The 23,023-nt window shown below is 52.4% G+C and overlaps 1 pseudogene across 1 annotated transcript; it reads left to right on the forward strand.

Annotated features, from left to right (window-relative positions):
- The first annotated feature begins 638 nt into the window (after positions 1–638).
- Positions 639–21,181, forward strand: LOC308563606 (prolactin-releasing peptide receptor-like; annotated as a pseudogene). Its single transcript has 5 exons — positions 639–662; positions 1,805–1,984; positions 3,305–3,601; positions 15,063–16,169; positions 21,154–21,181. The product of its transcript is annotated as a prolactin-releasing peptide receptor-like (transcript).
- The last annotated feature ends 1,842 nt before the right edge of the window (positions 21,182–23,023 follow it).

Below are 23,023 nucleotides of genomic sequence, written 5' to 3' on the forward strand. Positions count from 1 at the left end.
AAGAAAAGGCCTGAGACCTGACACTGTTTGAAAATGAGAGTTTGCACCACTGATGTTTTAAATGCTTAGGAAGCGTCAGGTACTTTTATATAGTTTGGTGATCGTTCTAAAATTCGTAGGATGTGCTTGCTCCCACTTTTCTGTAAATCTTGCAGCAGCGTATCTCGATGGCTTGAATCTGTGTGTGTGATCACCGCACCTGCTCATTCCCCTATTTATTAAATCACACCTGCCTTTGTCGGGGCTCTCCATGGCAAATTCTGTGACTTAATTAGATTTTTATTTCACCATAGAAAAGGGAAACATATTATGTTTCCAGACAGTGTTTGCACTTGAACTTGAAAGCACTTCCCATCATAGTCTCGAATCCAAATGTGCTCTCCACCTGCGTATTTCATTTTTACTTTTGTTGCTGACGGCACAATTAGCCTTTAAATACTGTTTTAATCTTCATCATAATTACATTGCTCCTCACCCTGGAGCCTTAAATTCTTGATTGTGTGCTAAAAAGTGACAAAGTTTCAGGAAATAAAAAATGCATCTATTTAATATTTTACAAAGGATCCCATGGCGGTTGGAGGAATTATGCATGGAATGAGTCAGATGGAGGGGGCTGAGTGCTGAGGCAGGCGGCTGACATGGGGCCTGAGATGCCTAAGCTGGTGGGTCTGGTTTCCCCGCAGACGCTGGGCCCTTAAGGGAGGGTGGAAAGAATCCGAGACTCTGAGCTTCCAGCCTCTGCCCCTCAGCACTCAGGTTCCTCGTCTGTAAAATGTGGATGGTCACAGCTAATGTTTACTGAGCACTTCCTCTGTGCCAGGTGCTATTCTTTCTTTTCTTTTTTTAAATTTAAATATGTTTTTATTGATTTTAGAAGAAGAGGAAGGGAGAGGGAGAGAGAAACATCGATTGGCTCCCTCCTGCACACATGGGGATCGAACCAGCAACCTGGGAAGGTGCTCTGACCAGAAATTGAACCTGTGGCCTTTCAGTGCACATGATGATGCTCCAACCAACTGAGCCACATTGGCCAGGGCCCAGGTGCTATTCTAAGCACTTTGGTCATTCATTCTTATTACTTTTTCTATTTTAGAGACAGGAAAACAGAGGCCACAGCCCATAATCACATATCAAGTTAGTAGTGGAGACTGGGTTTGAACCCAGCAGACTGGCTCCATAAGCCACACTGTTAACCCCAAGCTGTATGTGTAGCATGAGAGCTTTTGGTCTCCCACTTTAGGAAGGAATTAAATGTGCCTCTATTTGTGCCAGGTGAGCTGCTTTGTAAGCTCAGAAGCTTTTCAGTGTCCTTAGAAGCACCCAACACCCTGATGTCTGGTGTCCTCACGAGGAGGAAGGGGGCAAGGAGGCCGATGGTCCGGGGTGTGCATCCGGGCTCTGCCCCTTCAGCCATAGAATCTTCAGGAAATTACCCGATTTCTCTGAGCCTCAGCTTCTAAGTCTGTAAAATGGGCATGACACTCTCACTTATTTCTCAAGGCTGCTGCGAGGTGGAAGCAAGGCAAGGAATGCCGGGAGCACTGAGAAGAGCTGGGAAGGGCTGAGATGGTGCAAGTGTTTGCCGAGGGCTGACCGTGTGCAGGGATCTGCATGGAGCCCATTGCATGGGGTATGTGATCTAGACCCCCAGGAGCACCAGAAAGTGAGGACTGTTACGAACCTGATTTTAGAGGAAACAGGCTCAGAGAGGTAGGTGACTCACCCAGCATCACACAGCCAGGAGTGGTCAGAACATTTGGGCCCCTGACCTTAGCCCCTGCCTGGCATGCTGCTCCCACCACAGACCTTCACGGGCAGTGGTTTTGAAAGGTCTCCACCCCCACCCCACCCCACCCCGGCCATGAAGCCTTCTGGACGACCACCTCTGGGCGCCCAGCCAGTCCCCTCAGTGCCCTCGAACCTGTGCTTTGACCTCTACGAGCTTATTCCCGAGCGTACCGGGTCTCAGTCTTCCTTCCCCCAGGCCGCCTTGTGTCCTCCATGAGATCTGAGCTTGGGGAGCAGTCGTGTTTGAGGGGCGGCGGTGAGACCGGGTGCACCCTCCATTCCCCGATTCCCGTCCCTGGCGCTGGCGCGGAACCCGCCTGGCTCGGGCGGTTGGCGTTTGCGATTTGAGTGACTGAGCTCAGGGAGGGCAGCTGCGGACACCAGGCCTGGCTGGGGCACGGGAATAATTGACCGGGGCAGGCCGGAGGCTTAGGCGGCAGAAAACAGAAAGCGAGGCCGCCCTCCCAGCATGAATTCAGAGGAGGGAGCGTTCAGGCCGCCCGAGGCTGCTGCGGTGGCCGTGGGGGTGGCGGTGGGGGTGGCGGTGGGGGTGTCAGTGGGGGTGGCCGTGGGGGTGGCAGTGGGGGTGGCAGTGGGGGTGTCAGTGGGGGTGTCAGTGGGGGTGGCCGTGGGGGTGGCAGTGGGGGTGGCAGTGGGGGTGTCAGTGGGGGTGGCCGTGGGGGTGGCCGTGGGGGTGTCAGTGGGGGTGGCAGTAGGGGTGGCTGTGGGGGTGTCAGTGGGGGTTTCAGTGGGGGTGGCCGTGGGGGTGTCAGTGGGGGTTTCAGTGGGGGTGGCCGTGGGGGTGGCCGTGGGGGTGTCAGTGAGGGTGTCAGTGGGGGTGTCAGTGGGGGTGGAGGTGGCCGTGGGGGTGGCCGTGGCGGTGGCCGTGGAGGTGGCCGTGGGGGTGGCCGTGGGGGTGGCGGTGAGGGTGGCCGTGGGGGTGGCCGTGGGGGTGGCGGTGGGGGTGGCGGTGGCGGTGGCCGTGGGGGTGGCGGTGGGGGTGGCCGTGGGGGTGGCCGTGGGGGTGGCCGTGGGGGTGGCCGTGGGGGTGGCCGTGGGGGTGGCGGTGGGGGTGGCCGTGGGGGTGGCCGTGGGGGTGGCGGTGGGGGTGGCCGTGGGGGTGGCCGTGGGGGTGGCCGTGGGGGTGGCCGTGGGGGTGGCGGTGGGGGTGGCCGTGGGGGTGGCGGTGGGGGTGGCCGTGGGAATGGCCGTGGGGGTGGCGGTGGGGGTGGCGGTGGGGGTGGCCGTGGGGGTGGCGGTGGCGGTGGCCGTCGGGGTGGCGGTGGGGGTGGCCGTCGGGGTGGCCGTGGGGGTGGCGGTGGGGGTGGCCGTGGGGGTGGCCGTGGCGGTGGCGGTGGGGGTGGCCGTGGCGGTGGCCGTGGCGGTGGCCGTGGGGGTGGCCGTGGCGGTGGCCGTGGGGGTGGCCGTGGGGGTGGCCGTGGCGGTGGCCGTGGGGGTGGCCGTGGCGGTGGCCGTGGCGGTGGCCGTGGGGGTGGCTGTGGCGGTGGCCGTGGAGGTGGCCGTGGGGGTGGCCGTGGCGGTGGCCGTGGCGGTGGCCGTGGAGGTGGCCGTGGAGGTGGCCGTGGCGGTGGCTGTGGAGGTGGCCGTGGCGGTGGCCGTGGGGGTGGCGGGGGGAGGGGCTGCCCGAGACCACCCCCGGCCCAGGCCCCCCCTGCCCAGCGCCCGCTCCCCACGGGCCTCAGGGCGGCCAGGCCCCCGCCCTGGGCTCCGGGTCCGACCCCCCCACGGGTGTCTGCTGCAGCCGCCGGGCCACTTCGAAGGAAAAGGCAGAAGGCGCACGGACGGCGCACAGGTCAGTGCTCCTCCCGCGAGTCCGTGCTCCGCCTGCAGGGTCCCGGGCCGCCCCGCGCGAGCCGGTGGCGCAGACACAGCGCGTCTCGCTCGTCTCCGGGGAAACCTCTCGGCGGCCTGCTGCCCGGAGCCGCCCTGGTCCCCTGTCCCCGTCCCCGTGTGTGCAGCCTGGTCCCCTGTCCCCGTCCCCGTGTGTGCAGCCTGGTCCCCTGTCCCCGTCCCGTGTGTGCAGCCGCCTGGTCCCCTGTCCCCGTCCCCGTGTGTGCAGCCGCCTGGTCCCCTGTCCCCGTCCCGTGTGTGCAGCCGCCTGGTCCCCTGTCCCCGTCCCCGTGTGTGCAGCCTGGTCCCCTGTCCCCGTCCCGTGTGTGCAGCCTGGTCCCCTGTCCCCGTCCCCGTGTGTGCAGCCTGGTCCCCTGTCCCCGTCCCGTGTGTGCAGCCTGGTCCCCTGTCCCCATCCCCGTGTGTGCAGCCACCTGGTCCTCTGTCCCCGTCCCCGTGTGTGCAGCCTGGTCCCCTGTCCCCGTCCCGTGTGTGCAGCCGCCTGGTCCTCTGTCCCCATCCCCGTGTGTGCAGCCTGGTCCCCTGTCCCCGTCCCCGTGTGTGCAGCCTGGTCCCCTGTCCCCGTCCCCGTGTGTGCAGCCTGGTCCCCTGTCCCCGTCCCCGTGTGTGCAGCCTGGTCCCCTGTCCCCGTCCCCGTGTGTGCAGCCTGGTCCTCTGTCCCCGTCCCCGTGTGTGCAGCCGCCTGGTCCCCTGTCCCCGTCCCCGTGTGTGCAGCCTCCTGGTCCTCTGTCCCCGTCCCCGTGTGTGCAGCCTGGTCCCCTGTCCCCGTCCCCGTGTGTGCAGCCGCCTGGTCCCCTGTCCTGGATGAAGAGACATGTGCGCAGGGGCTGGGGACGCAGGTGGAGCCTGTTGCTCTTTCAGGTGGTCATCGGGGTCCCAAAACACCCCCGCCCGGAGGAAGAAGCAGAGAGTCCCCGAGACCCGGGCCAGGCCTCGCTGTGCTGAGGAGCAGGTGCCCCGGCCCCTCACTCCCCCGGCCTGGGTCTCCTCACCTGTAAAAACCCCCTTTGCCCTCAAGTTCTGCGCCCGGCCGTCCCCGGGCCTCAGGAAGAGCCTGGGCGCCCTGGATGGAACCCACAGCTGAGCTCTGCGAGCGGAGCAGCCTCCGGTGGCCTGGTGGCCTGGGAGTGACACCCTTCCCCTGAACGAAAGGATCAGGCTGCTTCTGACGCCTGGGGTCCAGCCTGAGAGGACCGGGTCCCGGGAATAGCCCTGCTCTCGCCCCATGCCCAGCTGGGTGCCAGACTCAGCGCTCTTTTGTTTTATCTCAGTGTAATTTTAATTTGCATCTCTCAAAATCTCAATAGACAGTCTAGATGTGGACGAATGTGAAGGAAATGTGTAAAAATACACCAGCTCTTTTGACCCTGAAAGATGTTCCTGTTTCCCTGTAGATATAACATTGTAGTTTCTGAGTACAGGAAAAATCAATTATTTATTACTTTGGATATTTTCTAAATTGGGCACAGACTCAGCAATTTCTGAATTCAGCCAACCTCCCCCCAATATCGAAAGCCAAATGCCCCCGTGAAGGTATGGGGTTTGCCAGAGGTTCACAGGAGGGAGAGAAGAGGTCACTTTGTCCAACAGGAAAGCTGTGCTGAACTTCCCTTAGTGCTGAGGGCGCCCAAAGCCCGGCTGTGGCCACGGGATCTTGTTAAAATATAGATTGTGGTTCCTGAGGTCTGGGGTAGGGCAGTGATTCTGATTTCTTTTTTTTAAAAAATATTTTTTTATTGATTTCAGAGAGAGGAAAGGAGAGGGAGAGAGAGAGAGAGAAACATCAATGATGAGAGAGTCATTGATTGGCTGCCTCCTGCAAGCCTCCTGCTGGGGATCGAGCCCGCAACCTGGATATGTGCCTTGACCGGGAATCGAACCCTGATCGCCTGGATCCTAGGTCGACTCTCAACCGCTGAGCCACGCCCGGCTGGGCGCGATTCTGATTTCTAACAAACTCCCCCCAAGGCCGATGCTGCCAGCCGGAGGACCGAGCTTTGAGTAGCAAGTCCCTGAAACATTTAAATCCATTTTTGATAGGCAGTAAATAGAATTGAAAAAATAAAATGAAGACATGAAATCAAGACAGTCTCAAGGCCTAATACGTCACCAGGATTGTCAGCAGCTTAAGCATTTTATTTACGACCATACATTTCCTAGGAAAACACCTTGTTGCCTTGTGTCCTGTGTGTGTCCTTTTTGGTTGTTGTCTATGAACATATTGCATAAGAAACATCTCAGGGAGCTCTCTAGCTATGTTTAATTTTGTGGGTTTGATGTAAAAAAAGAAACCCCACTGCAGCCTTTAATTATGTTTTTGAAATTTGTGATATGAAAGGAAAGTAGCTGGGGGAATAGTAAACAGACTAGTACAAGGTTTTTAAGTCTTGCCTGCAAAAGCCTCATAGAGCCAGCAGGGTGTTCGCATGGCTGGAAAAGGCCCCAAGGGCGAGATGAACTGTTTTGAATGGATCTGGTGAATCATAGGAATCGAACAAAAGCCAACTTACTGAACTCCGAAGCCTGCCAGCAATTACACAGGCCGACTTTGCTCGTGCTGTTTAAAGCTTGAGAGCAGAATCCTTGGGGAGAGCACACGTGGACTGAATTATTTCCCCCAGGGATCCTTCCCTTAGCGAAGCGTGAACCCACGGGCCCAAGGTTACTTCCTAGATGTGTCAGAAGGCCAGCCCCTGGAGAGAAAAACCAAAGCCAGGCTTAAAGGATGGCAGGTGCATCAGATAGAACAGGGGCCGCCTTTTATTAAGCAGACAGGTGTTGCCAGGCAGGTGTGTGGATAGGTAATGCATCCAGGTGGGTGCAGAAACTGATGTTATCCAGTGTGTGCAGAAACTGATGTCATCCGGTGGGTGCAGAAACTGACGTCATCCGGTGGGTGCAGAAACTGATGTCATCCAGGTGGGTGCAGAAACTGACGTCATCCGGTGTGTGCAGAAACTGACGTCATCCAGGTGTGTGCAGAAACTGACGTCATCCAGGTGGGTGCAGAAACTGACGTCATCCAGGTGTGTGCAGAAACTGACGTCATCCAGGTGGGTGCAGAAACTGACGTCATCCAGGTGGGTGCAGAAACTGATGTCATCCAGGTGTGTGCAGAAACTGATGTCATCCAGGTGTGTGCAGAAACTGACTTCATCCAGGTGTGTGCAGAAACTGACGTCATCCAGTGTGTGCAGAAACTGACGTCATCCGGTGTGTGCAGAAACTGACGTCATCCAGGTGGGTGCAGAAACTGACGTCATCCAGGTGTGTGCAGAAACTGATGTCATCCAGGTGTGTGCAGAAACTGACTTCATCCAGGTGTGTGCAGAAACTGACGTCATCCAGTGTGTGCAGAAACTGACGTCATCCAGTGTGTGCAGAAACTGACGTCATCCAGGTGGGTGCAGAAACTGACGTCATCCGGTGTGTGCAGAAACTGACGTCATGCAGGTGTGTAGATAGTTGACTCTCTCGGGATCAGTCTTGGACTCCTGAACTGTCAGAGCTTGTAGAGACCTTCAGGATGCTCCCTCCCGCTGGCCCCCCAACCTGTTTACAGATGAAGAACAGAGGTCCTGAGCTGGACAGGGCTTGCTCTGGTGCCTGGGCTGTGGCTGTCGGCGTGGGAATTTGCCCCGGGGCCCTGATTGCAGGCCTGGGAACGTCAGTGGCTCCCCAGGGCCCCTTGCCGCTGCCCCTCCTCACCCCAGCTCACTCCTACAGCACCCCGGCTTTGCAGGCCTGGGAACGTCAGTGGCTCCCCAGGGCCTCTTGCCGCTGCCCCCTCCTCACCCCAGCTCACTCCTGCAACGCCCCGGCTGGCGAGGTCCCGGCCTCTCCCAAAGACTCCACCTGACCCAGGGGGCGGGTGGCTTAGATTTTGGCCTCAGACATTTTATTAACCATGGGATTATGAGCTTAAGTGAAGTCACCGGCCGGCACCTAATTTTAAAAACATTAAAACAGAGGTCCCTCTCCAGGTGGAAAGCAGTGTCTGCCTGACACACACACTTTATACAGGGCGTTCCGGGTGAGCCAGTGCCGCTCCCAGCCCATGAGAATTCATCCTTCCCAGCAGCTGCCATGAGGCCCTGGTTGGCACTGAGCTCTGTGAGGACAGTGGCGGTCTGCTGTGCCCGTGGAGCTCTGGACAAGTGTGCCCACCGGGAGGAAGGGGGACAGGCAGGTGTGGGGTCAGATGAGGAGGTAGCCCGATGTCCCTTCCAGTCGGTGGGGTGGAGTCCACCTGGCCAGCGGGCCACAAGGGGCAGAGCAGTGCAGACCCAGGTGCCTTCCCACGTCCTTGACAGAGAACAAGCCTCACCAGGCTCTTTGTCCATGGCTCCCCCTCCCCCCTCTGCTGGTTAAGCCCCTCTCTGACCCTGGCCTGGTGCAGTAACTTACTCATCAGGTCTTAATAAGTAAGTAATAAAGGCTGTGTCCTTCCCCTCTGGTCCCCCGAGTGGCTTTTTCGGACTAGTGAAGAACAGCGTGGTGCTCCCGGGATTGGAGCCCTTAGGCCACAGCAGGGAAGACCCAGTTGGGGGGCCGTGGCGGCCAGTCCCAACATCCATGAAGAATGCTGCTTGGCTCAAGAGCAGTGTTCCCATCCACACTCACCTGACCATCATAAGCACTCACGCCGATGTAATGAGCTCTTACAATTCATTCAGCAAAGAGAGTCCCCTGCAGTGTGAATTGGGCCACATCTTGTGACTCAGAAATTTCTCTTTGCTGAATGGACCCCTGAGATATCCTCCCCAAAGAGGCATATGGAAACGTGTTTATTTTATTTTTATTTTTCTGAATTTGAATCCTGAGTTTTTGCAAAATAGATGACTATTGAGCAGCATTAGAATGTTATGGTCACTGGAAACATCACCACTGATAATATATATGCCTCACTCTTAATCCAAATACTGGAATAGCATATGGATCTTTTGCTACAGATTTATTGAGATATAATTGACATATTGTATAATTGTGAGGTGTTGATTTGACACACTTGTATATTGCAAAATGATTCCCACCATAGCACCTCCGTCATACCACATAACTACCATTTATTTTATTTGTGGTGAGAACATTTCAGATCCACACTCTTAAGCAACTTTCAAGTATATAATACAGTATTATTAACCATGATCACCATGCTGTCCGTTAGATCCCTAGAATTGGTCATCTTAGGGCTGGAAGTTTATAGTCTTTGACGACCTATATCTGGAACATCTTTATTTTGGTAAAGCCTATAATAGCAAAAAGTTGCAAACAACCTAAATGTCCATCAATACTACTTTTCTGTGGCTTCAGGCATATATATGTTAACACACAGGGAAAGGACAAGTGCAACCTCTGAGAGAGGGACTGAGATGGAGGGTGTGTTCATGTGCTATTTATGTCACTAAAAATAACTTGAAAAGGCAGAATATAGGAAAAGCACTGAGCTCCTACAGTACAACTGTCTTCCCATATTTATCATGTAAGGGCAGGGGACGGGCTGAGACCCAGTGTGGCTCCTCTGGTGGCAGGCCAGGCTGGGTTTGGTGGCTGCATCTCAGTCACGGTGGGGCCTAGTGGCAGACTGTAGGACACGGTCCTCACACTTGAGTACGCATCAGAACAACCCACAGTGCCTGTGAGATTTTCATTTCCCCAGCTCTCGCTTTCAGCAGTGCTGATTTAATAGGTCTGTCTTGTGGTCCATCAATCTGCAGTTTTTAAAATAAGCACCAGAAGTGATGCTGACATAGGTGGCCTTTGAGCCACAGTGGACGAGAGGCATACAATCCGTTATTCGCCCTCTGCAGAGACACTGCTCTCGGTGTCCTCAAGGGTGAACGCTGGGCTGTTTCCCTGGTGACAAAGGCCCACTAGCTAAGAAAAAGCACAGGGAGATCACACCTTCCTAGACATCTGAACTGTCAAACTGCCGTCCCTGGATGTCGTGCACGTACACACACGTGTAAATCACTGGGAAAACACAAGGACCATTCCAGTTTTGCATTTTGTTAAAAACTAAACAGGAAGAGGCCCTAGCTCACAAGACAGTAGCACCAGAATGGTGTCTAGAGAACAACTCAGAGGGGGGACCTAGAGAGACGTGGTTTGGGTCCGTCTCTGTGTTTGGTCAGGAGGCAACCGGAATGAGGGGCTTCTACAAGGTCCAGTTTTCTATCTAGATGTGACCACAAAGAGCCCTTACTGCTAAATGCCCTAATGCAAACACAAGATGATTGTAACCAGCCATAAAAGCCATTTCCAGTTGATTATGAAACAGGATTGGAATCAAAAATAGGAAAGCAAATTGCCTGCCTTTGGAAAAGAATGTTATAGAAATGGCTTTCGAGTGTTTTGTTTTGTTTTATTTATTTATTTATTTAATCATTTATTTATTTATATTTTCTACTCCTGATAGACTAAGCTGAGATATGCCATCCCTGCTGCTCATGTCTGAGCATCGACAAGAATCCAATCAAAATTTAAAAAATAGAATGTGCTAAGATCTTGAATTGAGTCGATTGGTCAAGCCTTGTGTCTCTTAGTGCTTTTTTGGGGGGTACAGAATGTGACCTGGCTGGGTCCTGAAGAGGAATGCGGTGAGACCCAGGGATGTATGCAATGAGGCTGCCTGTGGCGAGAGGCCCTGGATAGGCCAAGGTCAGGGACTAAAGCTGCCCTAGAGTTTTGGGGGTGGGGGGAAGCAACTCAGCCAGCCTGGGTCTCCCCTCAGCCCTGGCTAATCCTATCAAAACAGGCCACACTGTGAGCATCACTCATGGACCACTTGGGATATTATTAAAGGCATGCATTTCAAAATTAAACCACAGAAAGGAGGAGAAGGGAGCTGTGCCATGCAGCAAGCCTGCCTAGTTACTCCACCCCAGGACCTGACAGGGATGCAGGAATCACCGCGAGCCCCACCCTGGGAAAAGCAGGGCTGGGGAAAGAGGGAGGTGGGTTCCTCACACAAAGCCGCAGCCTGTAGAACATTCTGATGATTAGAGCACTCACTTTTCAGTCATTTCCTGCCACCTGAACACTCATAGAGATTCATAATGGCTCTAAATTGTTGTGTATGTTCTACATAAGCATAGGAAGGAGTCACATTTAAACAACATGTGCAGTGTTGATACAGTTGAGTAGAAAATGTTATGAATACTTTAACGACTCTTGTGAATTAAAATAAATATGCTCTATAAGGGTAAACACAATTCTGATTTGCTAAGGCAATTAGTAAATTTCCCAGTGGTCGTTAATGCGCCCTTTCACAGCAGGTGGTGGCAGGGGCATTTTCCATGGGCCTACCTCACAGTGACCCACGTGGGCTTCCTTCTTACTCGCTGAAGTGCACATTTCCAGCCAATAATGTTTGGTTGTTGTTTTCTGTCCTTGATTTTTTACACAGTATCTCACCCAGGGCATTGCATGACTGGTAAACAGTAATATACCGAAGGAGAGCATTTAGACCGAAAAACGGTGAACTCTCCTCACCACAGACAATCTTCTGGAGGAATGTTCAAGTGGAAGGGTTTAGGGAATTGCTCCCCTGAAAGCCTCTTGACAAGAGACAGTGACATAAGGCAGGACAAAGGAGCATCCAAGAGTGGTCGCCATTACTAGGTGCCACTATGTGCAGTTCCATCACATATGGGATCTTCTCAACATCCTCCAGAGGTGGGTATTTTTATGAATTTCTTATATTCTCCAAAACGGGGGTTCTTGCAGAATAAAATGCCCAAGGCCCACATTGAGTGATGGCGGAGCCCCTACACAAGCTCAAGAGCTGTGTCTGTTCCTTACTTGGGCTTTGGGCTTTGGGCCCAGTGATCGCCTCTGTTTGGCAGTCAGCTTGGGCTTATCTTAGGGTTTTCTTAAACATCATCTTTTCCCATTTTCCCCGCCGCTCTTTCAGGAAGCGATGAGTAGGCAACCTGGTAAATGCAGGGTTTTTGGAAATACAATTCTGGGGTTCAGATGTCTGAAGAGAGCTGACTGTGAAGGCTGGTAGCGCTTTCAAGCAGAGGACTTTGTGAACTTTTAAAAAATATATGTTTTTATTGATTTCAGAGAGAGGACGGGAGAGGGAGAGAGATAGAAACATCGATGAGAGAGAGTCATTGACCAGCTGACTCCTGCACGCCCCCTGCTGGGGATCGGAACCCGAAACCCAGGCATGTGCCCTGACCGGGAATCGAACTGTGACCTCCTGGGTCATAGGTTGATGCTCAACCGCTGAGCCACGCTGGCCAGGCGACTTTGTGAACTTTAAGAGTGCTGAATTGGTGTAAGGCACTGGTTCTCAGCCAGGGGTGATTTGGCCCCCCACTCTCACCCTCAGGGGGATACTTGGCAATTTTTAGAAACATTTTTGGTTGTCACAATTGGGTATGTGCACTCCTGGCATCTAGAGGGTAGAGGCCAGGGATGCTGCTAAACATTCTACAATGCACAGGACAGCCCCACATGACAGAATTACCCTGCCCCCCATGTCACTAGTGTGGAGGGTGAGAAACCCTGGTATGAGGGGCTGCTACATTTCTTATATATTTGGAAGCTAGTTTTTTTGGGGCTTTAGCTAAATTGATTATAACTTGGAGGGCGTGGGTTTAGAATGGATACAGGTACATAAAATTGATTGCTTTTGTTCCAGTGTTGACTTTTCCTCCTCTATGAGTGAATCATTTGAATTTGGAGGGTGAAATAATTTTACTTCTATCAGCCCTAACAGAGATATCTGCATCCAGAAGACAAAGAACAAGGGCTTGCTGGAGAGGGGCGAGGGAGCTCCGCCCTCTGGAAAAAGGCAGTAAGATGTGAGGGGGTGAGATAGCTTCAGAGGAGTGTCGAGTAAGAAACATCTAAACCTGTAGAGAATTTTTATGGGTTTATCTGAGCCAAACTGATGACAATAGGTAGGAAGCAAAATCTCAAAAGATTGAGAAAATGCTCCAGAGGACAATAGCTAGGAAGCAAAATCTCAAAGGATTGAGAAAATGCTCCAGAGAATGGCAGTTTATTTTATACATTACAATCAAAGGAGGAGACATAAGAGGGTTACATGAAGTCCACTGGTGGTATATTAGGGACCAGGGAGAAAGCAAAGCTGGGAAATCTCTAGGGTTGGATAAAGAGTAGAATGGAGAGACGCCTGCTTCTTTTACATTGGTGGGAGTGGGACAGTTACCAATGAACACTTACAGCACTTAGAGGTGTATTCGGGAGACAAGATAGCAATGAGGGGTTCCGTGGTCAAGCCCTCTGGTGTGGTCTGGGCCCTCAGGGGTCTGGAAAAAGAGATTACTTTCATATTTTAAAGGTATGTTATCTTTGATGCAAAAAGACAATTGAAGGGCTAATTTAAGGTAACGATTCATCTTTGTAAAGGAAGCTACCGACCTGGGGTGTGACTGCCCGCCATAATCCACTTTCAGTTAGGAATTTCCCTGTGCAGGCCACGCTATGCAATTACTTGCAGTCTCTGAGTTTGTAGGGTTTGCCTTGCAGGCCTGTGCTGAGTTGTCAGGTTTAGTATGGGGCCCCTTTTTGCCCACAGAAGGGAGGTTACAAAGTCCCCTCCCCTCCCCTCCCCTCCCCTTCCCTCCCCTCCCCTCCCCTCCCCTCCCCTCCCTTCCCCTCCCACTGTGGTCCAGGCTAATTTGCATTTCAAGGACCACTTAATACAACTAAAATTTTATGTAACTTTTAAGCTTCTCAAACGTTTGTTACTTCTGTTTTCCAAGTGGAAATCCTGCAATTACTAGTATGGACATATTTCACTCTAAAATGAGGTGAGGAGGCCTGGGGGGTGTTCGTACCAGGGGAGAGGGTAGGGTCCGGGCCCAGGAACTTAGATTCTGCCCTGGGAGAGCCACGCAGATGAGGGACAGGGCCTGGCGGCTGAGAAAGAGCGGGAAGGGCTGTTGGGGAAAGGGGGGCCGGGTGTTAAGGTGTCTGTGCAGTGTGGCTGGCGTGAGGGCTGTGTTTTCTGACCTAGAGAGGGGACAGAGTCACACCCTCCGACGCCCAGGGGCCCCTGCTCACTGGCCTGCACTCCACCTGCTGCGCTTGGAGGCGCAGCCGCAGCCCCAGGAACCGGGCTGGCCCCTTTTCCCAATGCTTCGCGCCCAGAGAGGGGTCGGAACCCCCCGCAGCACCGGGCTCCCGAAGCCCGGCCCGGGAGCTGTCCGCGGTGCTGACCCCTGGGCTGGGGGGAGCCGCAGCCCCAGGAACCGGGCTGGCCCCTTTTCCCAATGCTTCGCGCCCAGAGAGGGGTCGGAACCCCCCGCAGCACCGGGCTCCCGAAGCCCGGCCCGGGAGCTGTCCGCGGTGCTGACCCCTGGGCTGGGGGAGCCGCAGCCCCAGGAACCGGGCTGGCCCCTTTTCCCAATGCTTCGCGCCCAGAGAGGGGTCGGAACCCCCCGCAGCACCGGGCTCCGGAAGCCCGGCCCGGGAGCTGTCCGCGGTGCTGAACCGTCCTGGGCTGGGCGGAGCCGCAGCCGGGGGAGCGCTCGGGGTCCCGGGAGGGCGAGGGCCCGCAGGTCTGCGGGGAGCTCAGGGCTCCCCATTTCAAATCCCTGCAGGAGCCCCCACGCTACTCTCTACCCCCAGCCTGGGCTCTGCGCAGGATCCAGCGCTTAAGGACGGGCCCTCGCTCTCCCCACACCCGTGGTGCATCTCAGTCCCCACCCCGCTCCTCCAGCCCCTTCCCTCTGACACTGCACCAGGTCCCGAGAGACCGGGCGCTTCCCGCCCCACGCTCCCCTCGTCCGCCCCCCCCCGGAGCGGAACTCCCCCGGGGCGCAGCAGCTCCTGCAGTCGCGTCTCTGCCGCCCAAGCTTGTCCACCCCTCCTTCCCTTGCCGTTTCCGTCCTTCTGTCACTCGCCCTTCTCCCCAGTTGTCTAAGCGCCGAGCCTGGTGGTGTGCGCTCCGCCCCCATTTTCCATACAAGGGCGCTGGAGTGGGGGCGCGGCAGGGGGGGCTCCCGGCCCCCCTCAAAGCTGCGAGCCCGCTGGCAACTCCGGCATCTGTTCAGCTCCCGCGGAAAAGCGAGAAGCCGGCACCGCAGTCGCGGGCGGAGCACGCCAGGGGGCAGATCGCGCCTCTCCCTCCCTCGACCGCTCTCCGTCCGCCAAGTCGCACTCGCCAGGTAGGAGCGCGCCCCTGGGTCTAGCCTGCGCCCACTGAGAGCTCTAAATGGGTTAGAAGGCGTTTAAATAACCTGTGCGTGCATAACCACGCACCGATTTATTTTTGCAGAGGTGGGAAGGCAGCACTTTAAATTGTTATTTATCTTGGCCAGTTACTCCAAAGGGAGTATTTGGGTAACTGGGGAGGGAGCGGTTGGGTAGGAGGGGTAGATAGAACATGAGAATTTATGGACTTTGATTCTCTTTGGAAGGTAGCCGTGGCTTCCCTGCCTTCTCAGGAGCCCCTGGTCCCTGACTTATTCTCTGAACTTCCCCGGTGGCCTCAACCCCAGCGAACCAGAGCGCAGGGGCCCCGGTGGCAATGGGTCGGCGGCTGGCCCGGCGCCCAGGGCGCCCTCCGTTCCAGAGCCTGCAGCTGGTGCATGGGCTGAAGGGGCCGATCCTGCTGCTCCACAGCGTCGTGGTGACCGCGGGGCTGGAGGGCAACTGCCTGCTGGTGCCGGCGATCCCGCGCGTGCGCCGGCTGCACAGCGTCACCGACTTTCTCGCCGGCAGCCGGGCCTTGCCCGACGTGCGCACTGCACGGCCTGCGTGCGCTCGCGCTGGCCTAGGCCTCGAGCCGCGTGGCTGGGGGTCCGGCGGGGCCTGTGCCGCCTGGTCTTCTCCCTGCGGCCCGTCACCGTGTACGTGTCGGTGTTCACGCTCACCGCCTTCTCCGTGGACCGCCACGTCGCGCCGGTGCACCCGCTGCGCCCCGCGCGGGGCTGGGCACCTGGGCGCTGTCCGCGGTGCTGGGCACCTGGGCGCTGTCCGCGGTGCTGGGCACCTGGGCGCTGTCCGCGGTGCTGGCGCTGCCCGCCGCCCCGCACACCCACCACGTCGAGCTCCAGCCGCACCCCGTGCGCCTCTGCGAGCAGTTCTGGGGCCCCAGGAGCGCCAGCGCCAGCTCTACCTTGGGGGCTGGTGCTCGTCACCACCTGCTCCCCTGCTGGGCATCCTCCGTCTTACGTCCGAGCATCGGTGAAGCTGCGAAACCGCGCGGGGCCGGGCTGCGTGACCCGAGCCAGGCCGGCTGGGACCGCGCCGCCGCCGCCCCTTCTGCCTCCCGGTGGTGGCCGCGGTGGTGCTCGCCACCTGCTGCGGCCGCTGCACGTCTCCAACCTGCTGCGGGACCTCCGCCCAAGCGCCATCGACCCCTGCGCCCTCGGGTGGAGCAGCTGCTCGGCCACTGGCTCGCCCTGAGCTCGGTCGGCTACAACCCGCTCATGGACGCCTGGCTGCAGGACGGCTCCCGCCAGGAGCTGCGCAAGCTCTTGCTCGCCCGCCCGCAGGACGGCGCCGCAGGGCCAGAGCATGACGTCAGCGAGGTCATCTGATGCCGCTGCACCTAGGCCAGCCTCATCTGATGCCCTCCAGCCCCGCCCTGGCCTCCGAGGGTGCCCGCGAGGCTGGACTGGGGAACCTGTTCCCAGAACCAGAGCTAAGCCAACACGGGCAGAACACGCAGCTCAGCCCTCTTACTCAGCCGCCCTGCCTTGTCCTCGAGTCTTTGTAAAACGTTACATGGGCTTTGCTGCTAGTGCTTTGCTTGGAGGACGCCGGGGAGAGGGAAGGAGATTTACTATTTTCTATTTGTGCTTTAAAGGTCAAGCAAAGCTCTTTCTCTGGTTTTCAAACAGTGTTTCTGAACCGTGGCCGCCTTCCTTGCTTTTCCTTCTGTTTGCCACTGGGTGAGACGAGAAGGGGCAATGAGGTAGGACGTAAAGCCTGTCGCTTTGCCTTTTTAAAAGTTTGCAACTCGGATATAATACCTGATATCGCTTAGCTGACTGGAACCCCGTTTGTTTCTAGAATTCCGGGGAGGCGTGTATTACCAATCGACATCTAGGATGTTAGCGTTTCCTGAATAAGGTCTTGACACATCAAAGGGGGTTTTCATTTTAAATCCACTTGCATTTATAGTGCAAAAGACTTACAAGTCCCCTTCAAGAAGGTCTTGCTATTGTTTTTCCTCTCCTTACCCCCAATTTTATTTGAAAATGATGAGATAAATTAGTCAATGAAGAGATTAAATAGGAACAAAGTGGGAAAGGTACCAGTCACTTAAGGGGACATACAGCTGTGCATAGGACAGACGTCCTACCTGTGGGTACGTTTGTGTGTACGCACCCAGTGTTTGCCACAAGGTGGGCGCTCAGGTATTTGCTTTTCTGAAACTGGGTGTAATCTGTGAGCTACAGCGTTCTCCTGCATCGTCTAATTGCTCGGTCCCAGGAGACCCACGGCGGTGGTCTTACAACTGCTCGCCACCTGCTCTGTAGCGACACACCTGGGACACGATCAACTCCGAATACAAGGACTGGGAGAAGCTTACTTAAGGTCAAAAGAGAAAAATAAACTGTCACTCCCCAGGATACACAGAACACGTAATTCCAATCCCATGGTTAAGGGAACAGGTGAAGACTGTTGGGCTGTGATACCATGCTGATAATTCTCACCGTAACCTCCTGAGAGTTCTGTAAATGAGGACAAGTGCCCAGGGACAGGGGTTTCCCATTGATGTTGCAACAGAGACTGGGCAGTGAGAGCAGGAGTCTTAGGCAATGATACCTGGTATGCAGCTGTCAGATCAGCCCTGTGGCATCCCAGGGACCGGCTCCTGCGCTTCCAGCAGCGCCATTACCGGGAGGCTCAAGGCCACACACCCCATGTTTCCTTAGAGCATTCTTGGGGTATGTGTGGAGAGTGGGGGCGATGGGGAAAGGATGGGATTCGTTGGGGAGAAATATGATTGATTGTGGTCTCTTTGTTGCCAGGTTAAATTCACTGCTTCTTAGCTCTGGTAGCTCCTAGAATCACCTGGGGAGCTTTCAGATAACATCACTGACTAGGCCCTGTCCTCAGAGAGTCCAGTCGATTTGAGATGGGCCTGGGCATAAGGGCTTTTCAAAGCATTTTAGTTGGTTTTAATATACGTTCAAGATTCAACTTTATACTTTTTAAAATTGGCTTTAGAGAGAGAGGAAGGGAGAGGGAGAGAGAAACATCAATGTGTGAAAGAGACATCGACCAGTTGCCTCCTGTACATGCCCCTACTGGGGCTCTAACCTGCAGTCTGGGTACGTGCCCTGACGGGAGTTGAACCTCTGACCCTTTGGTGGACAGGATGACCCTCCAACCAACTGAGCCACATTGGCCAGGGTAAGAAGTATCCTCTTTTTAATTAGTCTCAGAAACATCTGAGTGAAGCTTTCATTGTACCTGTCACAGGTGTTAAGAATTTGAAGTTGAATTCTGACAGTGAGTTACTTGGGGAAAACTCTTTTAAGCCTTCAGACAATACCTGATGAATCACATAGAGACAACTCGTTGTCATCAGGAATATATAGGTATGCTTTCAACAATTTCCTTACATGTCTCCTATGTGTAAGGCACTGCGTGAGTCCAGTCAGATCAATTGCATTATAAAGTTATACACTACAAATTATTCCAAATCCAAAAATTGAAGTGTTCCCTGATTAGCTTGATGTAAGTAAGTCTATATCAACTGTGAGAAGAAGGTATCCCAATAATTACTAGAAAAGCTGCCACCTGTTTCTATCATGCTTACAACTTAACATTTTTAATATTTATATGGATTTTATGGAGAGCCTAATGAGGTTGGAGAATTATGCTGTTTATAAACATTTTTACAAACTAAGCAAATTGGCAAATGAATAGCAACTAATTAATTCTTACCTTATGTGAAATCTCTTTGGGACTAGTTTGGCTATAAAACGAACTTTAGCACTGGCCGGTGTGGCTCAGTTGGGTGAGTGCTGTCCCATGCACCGAGAGGTCGCCAGTTTGATTCTCAGTCAGGGCACATGCCCAGGTTGCAGGCTCCATCTCAAGTAGGCTGCATGCAGAAGGCAGCCGATGGATGTCTCTTTCTCATTGATGTTTCTCTCTCTCTCTCCCTTTCCCTCCCTCTCCCTCTAAAACACATAAAAATATATATTTAAAAAAATTATTCTAAACAATTTAAAAACATATATTTTTAAAATGTTATGAAAAAACTAACTTTAAAAAAATCTATCAGAAGTGAGTCCTAGAGAAATCCACACAGGGTTGAAAGTGGAAAATTTTATTTAATATAATCCACTTGAGGTAATACCAAGCATCCAATCCTCTCCTGCAAGGAGTCATGCAGGCCATAGAACCTGGAACTGAACAAGTCTGGTACTTGGCAGCAGCCCTCTCCGAGGCTGACGGGGGTTTCTGTAATCCGTTTGCAAGCATTGTCACCAGGTCTCACTTTTGGCAGTAAATCAATAGATTTATCTCACCAAATCGGCTGGGGAGTGTTTCAACATGTTTTGGCATATATTCATTATGTGATGGTTTCATCGAGAACATGAAGTCAATCATGCTTTTCCACTCTGCAACCGATAGAAATGGCTTTTTGTAATTGCCCATCTGAATTTCACGGAAAAATGCCCGTCTTTCTGCTTTCTTGCATCTTCTCAATGCATTAGGTGAAAGAGCGTGTTTGAGCAAGAGTGATGACCTGTGCGTTTTCCTGGATTTCAAGTGATTTGGGAAACATAATCCGCGTTTTTCGAAATTTTCTAAGAAACAACATACATGGCTGCACATGAGGCTTGCAAGAGATTGAAACAATGCATCCCACAACGTATTCCAGCAGTGAAAACACACGATTCTACAAAGACTTTGAAGGAGCAAGCAAAAGGATAGTGGCTGAGTGTTCTTTCAGAGAGAAACACATGCATTTCATCCTTCTGGAGTGAGTTTTCAGCCTGGAATTCATATGCATTTTGTACTGTGCAGAATGTAGCTACCTGCTAGGGGGTTGTGTCATAGAAGCACCTTTCCTGCAGGAGCTTATTGCAACATTCATTGTTTGGCTAAGCTCTTTAGGGTTGGTGTTGGAAGGTCTTTCAACTTTGGCCAAATCTCCCTTTGTACAAAATTTTTTCACAGCGCTGTTTCCAAGTGTCCACAAACAGCTGCTGCTTGAAACTGTCCACATGCACATCTCCCATACTGGTGTGCTGGTTTCACTACCTGGATTTTGGTTTCCTCTTCTTTCTTTGAAATGACAAGCCTTCATTCAGCATGCTACACACACCTTGTAGGAGTTTCAGTTTTAAGCATGTTGGTGCTCTAAGAACGCTGTGTAAGCTGTGTAGAGTGTGTCACTCTCCAGCACTGAATACACAACTTAGAGCTCCTGTCGCCACAGACACGCAAACACATCTTTTTGGGAAAGTCCTAACTCAGGTAACTTGGAAATGTAAGGGTTTCATCGAGAACATGAAGTCAATCATACTTTTGCACTCTGCAACCGATAGAAATGGCTTTTTGTACATGGCCGGCTAAAATTCACTGCAAAATGCCCTTCTTTTCTGCTTTCTTGAATGTTCTCAATGTAATAGGTGAAAGAACGTGTTTGAGCAAGAGTTTAGCCGGGTGCGTTTTCCTGGATTTCAAGGGATTTGGGAAACATAATCCGAGTTTTTCCACATTGTCTAAGAAACAACATGAGGCTTGCAAGAGATTGAAACAATGCATCCCATAACGTATTCCAACAGTGAAAACACACGTTTCTACAAAGACTTTGAAGGAGCAAGCAAAAGAATAGTGGCTGAGTGTTCTTTCAGAGAGAAACATCCATTTCACCCTCCGGGAGTGAGTTTTCAGCCTGGAATTCATATGCATTTTGTACTGTGCAGAATGTAGCTACCTGCTCGGGAGTTGTGTCATAGAAGCACCTTTCCTGCAGGAGCTTATTGCAACATTCATTGTTTAGGTAAGTTCTTTAGGGTTGGTTTTGGAAGGTCTTTCAACTTTGGCCAAATCCCACTCTGTATGAAATTTTTTCACAAGCTGTTTCCAAGTGTCCAGAAAGAGCTGCTGCTTGAAACTGTCCACATGCACATCTCCGATACCGGTGTGCTCGTTTCACTACCTGGATTTTGGTTTCCTCTTCTTTCTTTGAAAAGACAAGCCTTCATTCAGCATGCTACACACACCTTGTAGCAGTTTCAGTTTGAAGCATGCTGGTGCTCTCAAAAAGCTGAGTAACCTGTGTAGAGTGTGTCAATCTTCAGCACTGATTACAAAACTTAGAGCTCCTTTTGCCACAGACACGCAAACACATCTTTTTGGGAAAGTCATAATTCAGGTTACTTGGAAAAGTAAGGGTTTCATTGAGAACGTGCAGTCAATCATGCTTTTGCACTCTGCAACCGAAAGAAATGGCTTTTTGTACATGCCCGTCTGAATTTGACTGCAAAATGCTCTTCCTTTCTGCTTTCTTGAATGTTCTCAACGCATTAGGAGAAAGAGCGTGTTGGAGCAAGGGTAATGCCGTTTGCGTTTTTCTGGATTGCAAGTGACTTGGGAAACATACTCCTTATTTTTCCACATCGTCTAAGAAAGAACATGAGGTTTGCAAGAGATTGAAACAATGCATCCCACAACGTATTCCAGCAGTGAAAACAAATGTTTCTACAAAGACTTTAAAGGAGCAAGCAAAAGAATAGTGGCTGAGTGTTCTTTCAGAGAGAAACACACGCATTTCTTCCTTCTGGAGTGAGTTTTCAGCCAGGAATTCATATGCATTTTTTACTGTGCAGAATGTAGCTACCCGCTCGGGGGTTGTGTCAAGGAAGCACCTTTCCTGCAGGAGCTTATTGCAACATTCATTGTTTGGCTAAGTTCTCTAGGGTTGGTTTTGGAAGGTCTTTCAACTCTGGCCAAATTCCGCTTCGTACCAAATTTTTTCACAGCGCTGTTTCGAAGTGTCCAGAAAGAGCTGCTGCTTGAAACTGTCCACATGCACATCTCCCATACTGGTGTGCTCGTTTCACTACCTGGATTTTGGTTTCCTCTTCTTTCTTTGAAATGACAAGCCTTCATTCAGCATGCTACACACACCTTGTACCAGTTTCAGTTTGAAGCATGTTGGTGCTCTCAGAACGCTGTGTAACCTATGTAGAGTGTGTCACTCTCCAGCACTGAATACACAGCTTAGAGCTCCTGTCACCAGAGACACGCAATCACATGTTTTTGTAAAAGTCCTACTTCAGGTCACTTGGAAAAGTAAGGGTTTTATTGAGAACATGAAGTCAATCATGCTTTTGCACTCTGCAACCAAGAGAAATGTCCTTTTGAACGTACCCGTATGAATATCACTGCAAAATACCCTTCTTTTCTGGTTTCTTGAATGTTCTCTATGCTTTAGGAGAAAGACGTGTTTGGGCAAGAGTTATGTAGGGTGCGTTTTCCTGAATTTCAAGTGATTTTGGAAAAATAATCCGCGTTTTTCCACATTATGTAAGAAAGAACATGAGGCTTGCAAGAGATTGAAACACTGCATCCCAAAACGTATTCCAACAGAGAAAACACACGTTTCTACAAAGAGTTTGAAGAAGCAAGCAAAAGAATAGTGGCTGAGTGTTCTTTCAGAGAGAAACATGCATTTCATCCTTCTGGAGTGCATTTTCATCCTGGAATTCATATGCATTTTGAACTGTGCAAAATGTAGCTACCTGCTCGGGGGTTGTGTCATAGAAGCACCTTTCCTACAGGAGCTTATTGCAACATTCATTGTTTGGCTAAGTTCTTTAGGGTTGGTGTTGGAAGGTCTTTCAACTTTGGCCAAATCCTGCTTCGAACGAAATGTTTTTACATCGCTGTTTCCAAGTGTCCACAAGGAGCTGCTGCTTGAAACTGTCCACATGCACATCTCCCATACTGGTATGCTCGTTTCACTACCTGGAATTTGGTTTCTGATTCTTTGTTTGAAATGATAAGCCTTCATTCAGCATGTTACACACACCTTGTAGCAGTTTCAGGTTTAAGCATGCTGGTGCTCTAAGAACGCTGTGTAACCTGTGTAGTGTGTGTGACTCTCCAGTACTGAATACACAACTTAGAGCTCCTTTCACCACAGACACGCAAACACATGTTTTTGTGAAAGTCCTACTTCAGGTCACTTGGAAATGTAAGGTTTTCATCGAGAACAAGAAGTCAATCATGCTTTTGCACTCTGCAACCAATAGAAATGTCCTTTAGTTCACACCCGTCTGAATTTCACTGCAAAATGCCCTTCGTTTCTGGTTTGTTGAAAGTTCTCAACACATTAGGAGAAAGAACGTGTTTGAGCAAGAGTGATGCAGTGTGCGTTTTCCTGGATTTCAAGTGA

Source organism: Miniopterus schreibersii (genome assembly GCF_964146895.1).
Source record: "Miniopterus schreibersii genome assembly, chromosome: 11".
NCBI classification, from domain to species: domain Eukaryota; kingdom Metazoa; phylum Chordata; class Mammalia; order Chiroptera; family Miniopteridae; genus Miniopterus; species Miniopterus schreibersii.